General features: G+C 46.5%; 1 long non-coding RNA gene across 1 annotated transcript in view; it reads left to right on the plus strand.

Moving 5' to 3' along the window:
- Positions 1 to 2862: 2862 nt before the first annotated feature.
- Positions 2863 to 13316, plus strand: part of LOC113882965 — a 37489-nt gene continuing 27035 nt past the window's right edge. Inside the window, exon 1 of the long non-coding RNA XR_003508506.1 lies at positions 2863 to 2973. This is a non-coding gene — a long non-coding RNA (uncharacterized LOC113882965). The remainder of the gene's footprint in view (positions 2974 to 13316) is intronic.

Here is a 13316-nt window from a genome sequence, read left to right on the forward strand (position 1 = left end):
TCCGGGTCTGGGGATGGTTTGGGAGAGTCAATGCATTCTCGCAGCTGCTGGTCCGTCTTGGCTGGTCCCTGCTGGGCAGCAGCCCTGCATTAACCCTCTCCTGCCCTGGCTCCCGGCTGCACGGGCCCCCAGTGGACACCACAAAGGGGTGGGGCTCCCCCACAAGGCCGCAGTCGTGTGCCATCAGCACGCTGAGGGGGCTGCCACTGAGGCAGGGCCACTCCTTACCGTAGCCTGCGGAGAGGTTCTGGGGACAGGGCCAGCTCTGGACGCATTCAAGGGACCACTCTCCCAGAGGACGGCGGGCTGGGGGGGTGGGGGGCTGCGCCTCGGCTCCAGGAGCGCTTCCCATGCTTTCCCTGGGGCTCAGGGAGGGGGTTTCGTGCTCTCCTCTTGAGCACATACTCAAGCAGCACAGCGCTTAGCACATATCTGCAACATGAAAATAAACAATTTCCTCACAGCATCACCCCAGAGATTCCTTATGCATCTGCCAGCCTTGATGCTCCGTCCATCCCTCTGACTTGAGAGGACTCGAGATCCGCCCCCAGCCCGTACACACACACCACGCCTCTCTGTTCTTCTGTCATCTCCCCTTGAAGCTCAGGGTAGTAAGCATCAGTGATAACAGTGACAGGTAGAAACAACGCAGTGTGAACATGAGTGTTCACTCTTTCCTAGGCCAGAGAAGAAACTTCACAGCATTTAATCTCACCTTTCTGTTCTGCTTTTTTCCTCTATCATGGGAAGGAAGAGTGCTCTCTTTAGCAGGTCTCTTGGCTGACTCTATGTTTTGAAACCATCATTGCATAAGCATCGTCTCTCTACCTTCAAAAATGTACCAACCATTTGCTCTAGGCCAGAAGGGAAGGATGTATATCAGACCTGAACCTCGTGGGGGTAATACCAACCTATGCATTTGTGGCTTGATTCTAGAATACGTCCTGTTTCTGAAGATGAGGAGTCCACACTGATTTGCATCCTGGCAAAATCAAGGAAGTTGAATAACACAGAACTTACTCATCACCTTAAAGGTGCTGATTTGCGCTGTGGGGTGTGAGGATGGATTTTTTGTTGTTGTTCAGTCGCTAAGTTTGCGACCCCATGGAATGCAGCACGCCAGGCTTTGCTGTTGTTCTTCACCGTCTCCCAGAGTTTGCTCAAACTCATGTCCATTGAGTCGGCGATGCCGTCCAACCGCTTCATCTTCTGCCGCCCCCTGCTCCTTAGCCCAGACCTATTAGCAGCCTGGGAGCACAGCAAAGCCCTGTGCTACAGTGTTTCCTTGTAGTTTAACTGAATGTACAAGTAGCTAAGGGTTTTTCCTGGCAAAATATTCCCATGTGCATTTTTTATTAATGTAAGAACAGGACAGGCTGGTGGAGAAACACAAAATAAGCACACAGACAATAAAATAAAGATCTCATTTGGGATCCAGAAAGCTCCAAGGAGAGAAATCTCATGGCATCGTAGCCCGCCTCCTGACAAAGCTGGCAAACTCACGTGGTCTTTGCGGTGCTTTCTCACGCAAAGCAAAAGTTGTTTTCCATGCTTTCTTTCCTTTTCTTTTTTAACCGTTGAAATCAAAAGACCATTTCTTCATTCACTTTAAAAAATTCCAACCTCTTTATAAATGCAGGGAGATGGAATTCCGGAGGCCGAGAAAGAAACAGCAGTAGAAATGTCCAATTTTATACTGTGGCTTTTTGCATAAGAACAAGGGCAGTCTGAGAAGGGCTTCTATTTCCAAGGCGTTTCTTACACATGCGTTTGGTACGCGTGCGTGGCGACTGGACTGACAGGCCAGGCCCTGATGGCTCTGAAGGGTCAATAAAACACACTCCCTGAAGGATTTACACAACAGATAGTAATGGCTTCTTTGGAAATGTTATGGTCTATTGGGTCAATAATAATCCACTTTCCAAAGAGTGCCAAAATATGAATTTATACAGCTGAACTGTAATGGCTTCTGATCTACCAGGTACATTGTAGAGCTCTTTGAATTTATGCACATGCCACGGCACAGGGGGATGTGTCCGAATGTATGGTTGTGTAAAACAGGCACCCCCTGCAGCTTTTTTAAAGTTGCTGATAAAAATGATACACTCCCACTTGGAAAATGCAGATATTTGTTCACATTCAGAAGTGTAATGCCACCTTTCACCTTTCATCTTATTGGCAAAATTCCGATAAATACTCTAGATTACTTGCATCAATGTAAGCTAATTTTTTTACCTGAAATAAAATTACTTCCAATTCAAACTACATTTAATAAAATACCTTTGAACATCCCTGCTGGTCCAGAGGTTGAGATTTCGCCTCCCAGTGCAGGAGGTGTGGGTTCAGTCCCTGGTTGGGGAGAGAAGGTCCCACGTGGCCAAAAACAACAAAACATAAAACAGAAGTGATATTGTAACACACTCCATAAAGACTTTAATAAAAAATAAAATACCTTGCTTATACAATTTTCCAGTAGGTTGATGCATAATATTTAATTTACATGCGATGTTTATAGATAAACATCTGTTATCTGTGTTTATAATGTCTGCATGAAAACAGACATTCCTGAATATCTGAATATCCCAGATATTCAGCTCTGTAGCTGCACTGAACAAAAATGCCTGATTCTTTCCAGCAGGTGGAGGCAGACAGCAAGAAGCTCTAAAGAAACAACCCCAATATGTATATTTTTTCTCCCAGAAAGCACTGACATTTAGGAGGAAGCAAAATATCTGCAAAAGAGGGAAATTAAATGAATAGTTTTCTATAGGAATGGCGGTGCAACGTAGTTTTACTGAATAAAGAATCCAGAGAAAAGCTATCTCAGAGCCATTTCTTGCTAGAAACATTCTTCTTTCTTTGCTTTCTGTTCCAGTTGGGACATTTTTCCGGAAGAGGAGCCCGGTGAAATATTTAATAAATAAAATCCATTAAGAAGACCATGTTGACGAGATCTTCTCAAATTTCCTCCAGGTAAGTGCAGTGATAAAGGTACCACCAGCAGCTGGGGTGGGCATGTGAGTGGCCAGGCACACGCTTGCCCACACATGCACACATAGTGGAAAACTCTAGACACACCATTATTTGGTTTTATTCACTGCAGGGGTGTGTGTAGTCTTGTCCTTTGGCTGCAACAGCGATTTCTCTGGTTTTTCTGTGAGTGTTTGGGTGTATGTTCCTGCCTAAGTAGTTAAAAAAAAAAAGAATTTTAAGCACTAACTAAAAAATGTTCTGCCTGAAAATTTGGTTTTCCTTGAGATAGATTTCTTTCAAAGACTACTCTCTGCTCCACTTAGGGTATATAAACATGTACCACCCATAATGGACAGATGTCATGGCTGGAGAGCATATATGTACAAGAATGTTCTAGAATGAATGCAGGTACATGCAACACTGCATCACTTTGCTATAACACAGCATTGTAAGTCAACTGTACTCCAACACAAAATAGAAATTAGAGAAGAACGTTCTAGCTGGAAGGATTTGGATGTTCTGGGGTCTGGAATACGGTGGCACAGCGCAGTAAACTGCAGGTCTCACGTGACACAGCTCGAAGCCGAGAGCAGGATGACAACCTAGGAAAGCCCTGGTCCCCACCTGCGGCCCTCTCCTCGGCGTCTGCTTCCTCGAATGCCTCCCATTTACAATATTGACGGGTGTATCGGGAGGGAGGGATCTCCATTAGTCTATCTGGAATTGTCATCCAACAGAAGATTAAATGCTGCCTGACTCCTCGTGATTTTCCGTCTTCACATCACGAAGGTTTCAATCAAATCTCGGCAAAGCGCATTTAGCTTACAGAACCCCGAGCACTTATCTTTTCAAACCAGGGAATTTCGACCTTGTTTACCTCATACGGTTCCAGGATATCTCCATGCAAACCTGTCCACGCGCAGGGTGTGAGCTGGTTTCCAAATCCGGCCTCTCTCTGCCTCTCTCTCTCATGTTTGCTACACAGCTGGGCTCTTGTCTGAACAAATGACCCAGGAAGGATCTCAGTAACGAACAAATGCCAATTATCCAAGGACCTATCCCAGGGTGGCGACCTTGCCTGGTCAGTCCTCAAGATGCCAGGGCCGTAGCTGCGGACAGAATCATTCCACTTCCTCCTTCACGGTCTTGGGGAGGCCCTGAGCGCCCCCCGACTTCTGGCTCTCGAGGCGGCGGGAACAGAGAGGGGTGGCCGCTGTGCACGTTTCCAGTCTCATCATCAGACCCCGTGAGGAGGCTGTGCCCTGGGAGGATCTAAGAAATAGAGGACACCTCCATTTCTAAAGAACTCAGCCCAGATGAGTTGACACGGGGCCGGCATTATCTGTCACTGAGTTGACCTGACACTTGGAAGTTCCGCCGAACAGATTGATGAGTTTGGGATAAACAGCAGCCAGAGAAGACGAACGTGTACTCTCTGCAGAGTGCCAGGAAGGAAGTGGTCCACCGCTGGGCCAGATGGGGACATGCGTCCAGTGACATCCAGGTGGACTAGCAGGGTGAGGACCGGCCACAGTTCATCTCACTTTTACTGTTTTGTTCACGCAGCCCAGCCCTTGCCCTGGATGGAGGTTTTGTATGTAGCCAGGGGGTTCCTGCTGGGCTGGGGCGGGCTGTGCAGCGGAGGAACTGAGCCTCCTGAATGAAGCACTTAGGCAAGTCCAGGAGCACCTGCCCTGGCGGCTCCATTTCCAGCTTCTTGCTGCATCTCTCTCGACACGCACTTTTCTCATCTGATGTTTTATGAGCACGCACGCGGAGAAGCTCACGTCGCTGAAAAGCCAAACGTCATCCCCTGCCAACTCTTTGGACTTAAAAGCCTAGATTATTGCTCAGACACATGAAAATGGAAACCCCAGTCCAGGCGAGAAGCCTAACGGCCATCGCCCTGCAGGGGATTGGAACTCGGGTGAGGTTTCAGCTGCTTCTGTGGCCTGTTGTTCGTCTACTGCTGCTCGCCTGCCTCGGAAGCTGGCTCCATTACTTCTGTTGGGGTTGGGATCCTGCCAAGGTGTCATGGCCCGCTCAAAGCCTGTGGCCGAGGGGTGGGGGAAGAGGTTGGATCTTTGACTCTCTGGTGGGCTTACTTCTGGAAAACACCCTCTGTTGTTCAGTTGGTCAGTCGTGTCTGACTGTTGGCGACCCCATGGACTGCAGCACACTTGTCCACGGACTGCAGGCTTCCCCGTCCTTCATCATCTCCCAGAGCTTGCTCAAACTCGTGTCCATCGAGTCAGTGATGCCATCCAATCATCTTGTCCTCTGTTGCCCCCTTCTCCTCCTGCCCTCCATCTTTCCCAGCATCAGGGTCTTTGCCAATGAGTTGGCTCTTTGCATCAGGTGGCCAAAATATCAGAGCTTCAGCTTCAGCATCGGTCCTTCCAATGAATATTCAGGGTTGATTCCCTTTAGGATTGTCTGGTTTGACCTCTCTGCTGTCCATGTGACTCTCAGGGGTCTTCTCCAGCACCACACTTTGCTCTGACTTTTAACAAAAGGGGATCGAGCATGAGAAGAGGGCTGACTGATGACTGCAGCCTTGAGGAGCTTGCAGTGAGGCCCTTGCACTTTGCTGGGTGCTCATCAGGGACCCTGTCTTCCCTCTTGTGCAGGCGAGGCCCGAGACTCAGGGAGTCCCGCCCACCCTAGGGGCCCTGGTGGACTGGGCCAGATGGGGACGTTTGTGGACATAGTGGCTCCAGGCGTCACCTGGGTGGACATGAGATCAGTTGTGGATCAACCTTCCCGCTGCATGTCCGGCACAGTGCAGGTTAGAGGGGTCTGTGGGTGCTTCCCGACACCCCAAACCCACGACCCACTTGAACAATCTCACTGGAGTTAGGTAGAATGGCCCAGGGTGAGGTGAAAGTGAAAGTGTTAGTCACTCAGTCATGTCCAACTCTTTGTGACCCCACAGACTATAGCCTGCCAGGCTTTTCTGTCCATGGGATTTTCTGGGCAAAAATACTGGAGTGGGTTGCCATTCCCTCCTCCAGGGGATCTTCCTGACCCAGGGATTGAATCCGGGTCTCCTGAATTGCAGGCAGATTCTTTACTGTTTGAGCCACCAGGGTACTCAGTGGCTTAAAAACTTTGTTTTTAATGTCTAACACGTCAGGAGAGTCTAGCACCTAAAGAGAAAACAGTTATCCTTCCTTCAGTCCTTTGCTCTTTATGGCAAACTTTCAGAGAAGGCTAAATTCATGTATAATCGCAACAAAAATATCATTAATCCTGTCAAGTTTATACCCATTAGAACTACCAAAGGTGTGAGGAATTAACAGCTCAGTAGAACAAATAGCCCTGAAAGGGGTTAGAAGCAAAATGAGTTAGAATTTCCCAGGTGGATTCTCCTAGTGAATGTTCATACCTTAAACTCCAGAAAAAGCCTCTAATTGGGTTTGGAGAAGACACTAAAAAATGATCTTTGGCGAATGAATTCACCTCCTGCTCCTAGATTCTACATGGACTTTCTTATACTTCAACTGCAGATGCATGCACCCATATGAACTTGTTTCCAAAATAGAAAATATCTCAGCATATCCTTATAAATTATAAATATCTTCTCCACTGCATAAACACCATCACTACTGGCAGAGGGCGGTGGTAAATGAAGCTCTGTGCATCACCTCTCGTGGCAAAGGGGATGCAGAAATCAATATTTGTTGAATTGATTCAGATACTTATTGATTTACTAATTTTTTTTTACCTGCATTGTACATAGCTAGGGAGGTCATTTTGAAAGGGGGAAGGAAATGTTTTGTTTTGGAAAGCTGCTGTGAAATTTAACAAGGCTTTCTATGTGCTAATCATTGGAGATCTGAAAAATCATAACACGTGGTTCCTGCCATGGAGGATTTTACAGGCCAAATTTGAGAGTGGGAAGTTTATAGGGACACAGACATCAATAAATGGAATTAAGTATAATAGTTAATGTTTTGGGTGAAAATGGATGCATAAAAGGTTAATAATTATAGTTTCATCTGGAAAACTTAATAGAAAAAAGGGCATTTGGCTAAGATCTTATAGGATGAATACAAGTATTCAAGGTGGATGGGAAGAACATGGAAAGTAAAAAGACATTTTAGACAGAGAAACACAATTTCAAGTAAGTTACAACTGCATTTTTGCACTGAAAACTAAAAAACTGCCTCTACCATTTGACCCTGATGAAAACACTCTTCATTATGTTTGCTTTGCATTTTTCTTTATCAGTTAACCATAGACTTTCCTGGCCACCACACAGAGCTGGCATTACAGTTTAAGACTTCGCTTACAAAGTCTTTCCACACCATCCAGTTCTGCAGTAACATGATTTGACCAAAAAAACACGATCCAGGGTGGGCCTTTCTAAACATTCAGTTAACTACACGTGGTAAACATACGAATGATTTAGTGCAGCTATTTCTTGGATCACAAAATGACACTGGCTTAAAAAAAGTAAAGCGCAGACTGTAGGATTTAGAAACTTGTTTCAGGAACAATTAGAAAATAGCACGTGCAGAGTCACTAAGAGTGGTATTTCCACAATGTTCTTTGTGCTATGATGGTTTGGAAGTCAAAAGACTGAAATTTTATCCTTCCTCACCCGCCACCATTAATTAGGTTTGGTGCTTTCAACACCCCACACACCACCTGCTAACCTCAGTTTTCAGCCTGTAAATTTAAGCCAATAATAAACAAATCATGCTGGAGTTTTTGTGCTATACATGGTATGAGGAACATGAAAGCATTTCACAAAAAAAATCATGATTAACGTTAATGATTAATAACATTTTGATTTAATGTTAATCATTATTAGTAATGTTTAATCATTAATAGTGTTGATGATTTATAACATTAATAATGGTAATAATTATTCTAATATGATCAGGGATGTCAATCGAGAAATATTTCTTACTTTTAAAATGCTGAAACATGGAAACATTTCTGTTCTATGAAAGTCCTCGATTTGATTTATTTTATAAAAGTTAGCTGTTTACCCAAGTCTGAATCCAGCTATGCATGGTACATGTTGTAAACAGATCGTAAAACCACATAGGTGTATGTGTGTTGCTAAGTCGTGTTCAACTCTTTGCGACTCCAAGGACTGTAGCCCCCCAGGCTCCTCTGCCCATGGGATTTTCCAGGCAAGAATTCTGGAATGAGTTGCCGCTTCCTTCTCCAAAATAGATGTGCTGCTGCTGCTAAGTCGCTTCAGTCGTGTCCGACTCTGTGCGACCCCAAGGACTGCAGCCCACCAGGCTCCTCTGTCCCTGGGATTCTCCAGGCAAGAATACTGGAGTGGGTTGCCATTTCCTCCTCCAAAATAGGTGTATATCAGACTTAAATTTGCAGGCTGTTCTATCTTGAATTTCTCTCTCCAAAGAGGCACATGAGGATGATATATTTAGATATGAAAAACAGCCCACACTTTTCGGAGTGTTTGGTGTCACAAAGCCAATTCCCTGCACAGTTGACTGGGATGCAATGATTTCACGAGAATGTCAGAGTAGGTGTACTGAAACGACATTATGGTGTCAGAATGAGATGTAATGACGTTAATTTGTCTGTGGAAAGTCCCAGCCTCTGCCAAGACAAAAGAGCACCCTGTACTCAGTCAGCCCAGTGAGCCTGGTGCCCAGACACCCCCAGTAGAGAGCCCAGCTCGCCAGGCCATGTGACATTCCACAGGGAACAGGATTCGTCTCGCTCCTCCTGCCTGGGGGCCGAGCATAGAGAAGGCGACAGTGCTGGAGGGACTGGAGAGTTGCAGGAAAGACCGTGATCCTCCTCCCGCCCCTTGTGCTCAGTTGCCCAGTGTTGTCTGACTCTGCGACCCCATGGATTGCAGCCCGCCAGGCTCCTCTGTGCATGGGATTCTCCAGGCAAGAACACTGGAGTTGCCATTTCCTCTTTCAGGGGCCTGACCCAGGGGTCGAACCCCTGTCTCTTGAGGCTCCTGCATCGGCAGGTGGATTCTTTACCCCTGAGCCACCTGGGAAGCGTCCCTTGTGCTCAGGATAATACAGAGCACAGGAAACCCCTGAGCAGGGAGGATCCTGGGAGCTGGGGATCCCTGCCGAGCAGTCAATATAGATTAGCATTTAGAAGTCCGACGCTCCTACCTCTTGTAAATCGATGTGTTTTTCTGGTGTGAAATGTTCTCAGGTGTTAGAATGTGCTCAACACCCAAGTGACATCTGGAGTCTGAGTCGCAGAATGGAGGGGAGCATTAATTCCAGGTGGGATGTTAATTTAGCCTCAATAAAACACTCCAGTAAAACTAACATTTGAACAGGACCCAGAATCCAAGAAGGAGCCAAGGATATGAAAGGAAAAGAACGATTCTAAGTGCTTTGAAATCTACACAATTTGTTCTTTTAAAAAGTGTGTTTTTTTCCTACTAGTAGATTTTTCCCACTTCATCATTTCATACGGCTAGTCCGGAGTCGAGCTGCAGTCTTAGAGAGCGTCAAGTCTTCACTCCCCAGTCAAGACATAAGACCCTCCCTCCCAGGACCTCTTAGGTATTTCTGCTCCCCGTCTTAGGAGCATGACCATATGCTGCCGTGGGACAGTGATCCCACTGGGTGAGGAGGTCGCAGGTTTAAGAACTGTTTTGGGGTTTCACAGGGACTGGCGGTGTGACCTTGAGACAGTACTGCTCCGACCTTGGCCTTCTCATCTCTAGACCTGGGGCGGACTGCAGTGTTGGTCTAGATGACCGCCGAGGCGCCTCCCATGGTGTTTCTCCGCTTTGTGGCCCCTTTTATAAGGTTGGACACACACTTGGTAGCATTCAAATAGTGGGTGTGTAATTAGTGAATTTCTCATAGACAGCAGAGCCAGATTATTAATGCAAATAAAGTTTGTTAATGCAAAAAAAAAAAAGCATGGACTTGGTTTGTGGTCTTTAGGATATTTGCAAAACCCACCGCTCGGTGTTGGGCTTCTGTCTCGGGGGTGATGGATGCAAAGTCGGCTTCAGGCTGCCTCTTCTCAGGCTCTGTGGGAGGGGTCGCAGGGGCTGCACATGTAGGACCCTCAGCGCGAATCTTTCTGTCCAGTGCTCTAGGTATCTAATTTCCCAGTTTACCCTTACAGCGATTTTTGGGGGGAAAGATATATTTTTCATTCACATATTGAGGGGTATCTATTCTATCAGCCTGAGTACCTCATCCCTTTCCTCAGATTTGAGTATTAAATGTGCTCCCTGGAAATTTGGGTCCAGCGGCTTTGTTTCCTGTTGGTCTTGTTCTGTGTCTCTTCCCCTGCAGGTGGGGAATAGGCGATGTGGTGGAGAAATGCCTTCGCATCTTTTTAAGTGCAATATTAACTCATGTCAGGTATAACAAGTAACAGTGCAATGAAATGAACTCAGGAACAGCAAAGCCATTAAGAAAATGTACCGTTAGGAAGAGGGCTAGTGTTTCCTATGGAAGAGATTCACCAGGTATGCACTTGTACACGTTCAAGGAAATGATTTAAAAGTTTATAGCCCTTATAATTGTGCTCATTTTAAGAAGCAGAGACTTTTGGAGCCAGAAACATTTTCCTAATTCACTTTATTGGTAACAACGTCTAGTATTTTTTTTTTTTTCTTTGTGATGGAGTCTCAGTTCATATGTAACACGTGGACCTGTGTATACTGTGTGAAGAGGAACTAAGAGGCAGCCATCATGTAATGTCAGTTCTGTTGAAGTCATGCTTCTTTTTCTGTTTTCAGAATGTATGAAAGCTAAAGCTTGAGGTTTTGTTCAAAACTGTAAAAGCACATATCAAATATTTCCTTTTCATAATATCATAGTGGAGGGTGTTGTGTCTTTTTCCGCAATTTAACATAAGTAGAAATTGTCAGTCTGAAATTGACAGGGATTTGTTACCGTCAACAATGAGTTGCTCACATGTGGATCCTCTACCAACACAGGCAGTGCCTGTCAGGTGTCACAACAGTAGGAAAACTTATTAAACTCCAAGGAGAAATAAAATCATTTGGAGCTCGGTGGGTAAGGTGGGGAAGGCATCGGGTGTGCAGCGGGAAGAACACCCACTGCCGCAGAGCTCTGCTCCCGCTGCCGGCATGCCCTGGGCGGGGTCCAGGCACAGGGATCTTAGGGCTGGCCCCCCACCAAGTGCTGAGCATGGGGTTTCCTCCTGGGCTTTATGACCACGTGGTTATGGTCATTGCGAGAATCTCCTTTTCAGGAAGAAAGAAACCAGGATGTAGGACTGAGCCCAGGGCAGGCTCCATGCGTGGCTTCTATTTCAACTCTGAAATGTGCTGTTTCAGGCTCTCACAATGTCCACATTGGACATCTGTCCAACTGCGTCTACCTTGGGCCACAGCCCTGAGCACCTGTACTGGTATGGGGTTTCTCAAAGGGTATTTCCCTTTCTTATTACCTAGCATGCATGCTAAATCGCTTCAGTCATGCCCGACTCTTTGTGACCCTATGGACCCCCCCAGGCTCCTTTGTCCCTGGGATTCTCTAGGCAGGAATATTGGAGTGGGTTGCCATTTCCTTCTCCAAACCAACATTAAAAAAACTAGGATCATAGCATCTGGTCCCATCACTTCATGGCAAATAGAAGGGGAAAATTTGGAAGCAATGATAGACTTTATTTTTTTGGGCTCCAAAATCGCTTCGGACAGTGACTGCAGCCACAAAATTAAAAGATGCTTGTTCCTTGGAAGGAAAGCTGTGGCAAATCTAGACAGCATATTAAAAAGCAGAGACATCACTTTGTTGACAAAGGTCCTTATAGTCAAAGATATAGTTTTTTTTGGTAGTCATGTATGGATGTGAGAGTTGAAATGTAAAGATGACTGAGTGCCGAAGAATTGATGCTTTTGAACTGTGGTGTTGGAGAAGACTCTTGAGAGTCCCTTGGACTGCAAGGAGATCTAACCAGTCAGTCCTAAAGGAAATCAACTCTGAATATTCATTGGAAGGGCTGAAGCTGAAGCTCCAATACTTTGGCCACCTGATACAAAGAGCAGACTCATTGAAAAAGACCCTGATGCTGGGAAAGATTGAAGGCAGGGGGAGAAGGGGATGACAGAGGATAAGATGGTTGGATGTCATCACCGACTTAATGGACATGAGTTTGAGCAAGCTCCGGGAGATAGTGATAGACAGGGAAGCCTGGCGTGCTGCAGTTCATGGGATTGCGAAGAGTTGGACATGACTGAGTGACTGAACAATAACAACAGCAACAAATATAAATGAAAGAAAGAGAAACATTTAGTCCCTCGGTGGCACTAGCCCCAATCGAAAATGCACCATGTTCACAGGTGGCTGTCGGCTACCATGTTGGATAGCTCAGTTCTAGAATATTCCTTTCCCACAGACTGTTCTCCTGGTCAGAGCTGCTCAAGACAGAGAGAAACTTAAGTGAGCAGCAAAAGAATTATGAACTTAATAATATAGTAAGTTCCATGACAAAATCTAACAAGGGGCTGAGACAGAACACATCAGAGGGGCTGACTTACTCAGAGTGGGAAGGAGATGGTGTGTAAGCTGAGAACCCAAAGAGGAGAAAGAGCCGGCCATGGGGAGACATTCCAGGGGGAGAAGAGGAGATGCCCAAAGAGCTGGCCCTGGACAGAGCTGGGGACTTTTAGGGCAAGGCCTCAGTGAGGAGGAAAGGGCTGTATGGAGAAGCTGGGGAGACTTGTGCAGTGGATAGAGGTGGCCCCTCAAAAGTCACATTCAAGTCCTAACCACTGGTCCCTATGAATGTGACCTTCATCTTGAAGGAGGGCCTTTGCAGATGTCATCAAGCTAAGAAGGGATCTCACAGGAGCCAGGTGAGGTCCCTTGCTGGTGCCACCTGGCTGGGAGTGGCAGGGTGCCTGGTCACCACTCTCTGCATGGCCTTCACTTGGTGACCTTGTTGCTGCTGTTCATCTCTGGTACGCCCTGGTACACTCTGCACTCTGGTATGCCCTGGTACTGCTTTGCACTCTGGTACGCCCTGGTACACTCTCTGCACTCTGGTACACTCTTTGCACTCTGGTACACTCTCTGCACTCTGGTACACTCTCTGAACTCTGGTATGCCCTGGTACTGCTTTGCACTCTGGTACGCCCTGGTACACTCTCTGCACTCTGGTACACTCTTTGCACTCTGGTACACTCTCTGCACTCTGGTATACCCTGGTATACTCTCTGTACTCTGGTATGTCCTGGTACACTCTCTGCACTCTGGTACACTCTGATACACTCTCTGCACTCTGGTACACCCTGGTACACTCTCTGTACTCTGGTACACCCTGGTACACTCTCTGCACTCTGGTATGCCCTGATACTGCTCTGCACTCTGGTACACTCTCTGCACTCT

This window comes from Bos indicus x Bos taurus, chromosome 24 (genome assembly GCF_003369695.1).
Source record: "Bos indicus x Bos taurus breed Angus x Brahman F1 hybrid chromosome 24, Bos_hybrid_MaternalHap_v2.0, whole genome shotgun sequence".
Taxonomy (NCBI): Eukaryota; Metazoa; Chordata; class Mammalia; order Artiodactyla; family Bovidae; genus Bos; species Bos indicus x Bos taurus.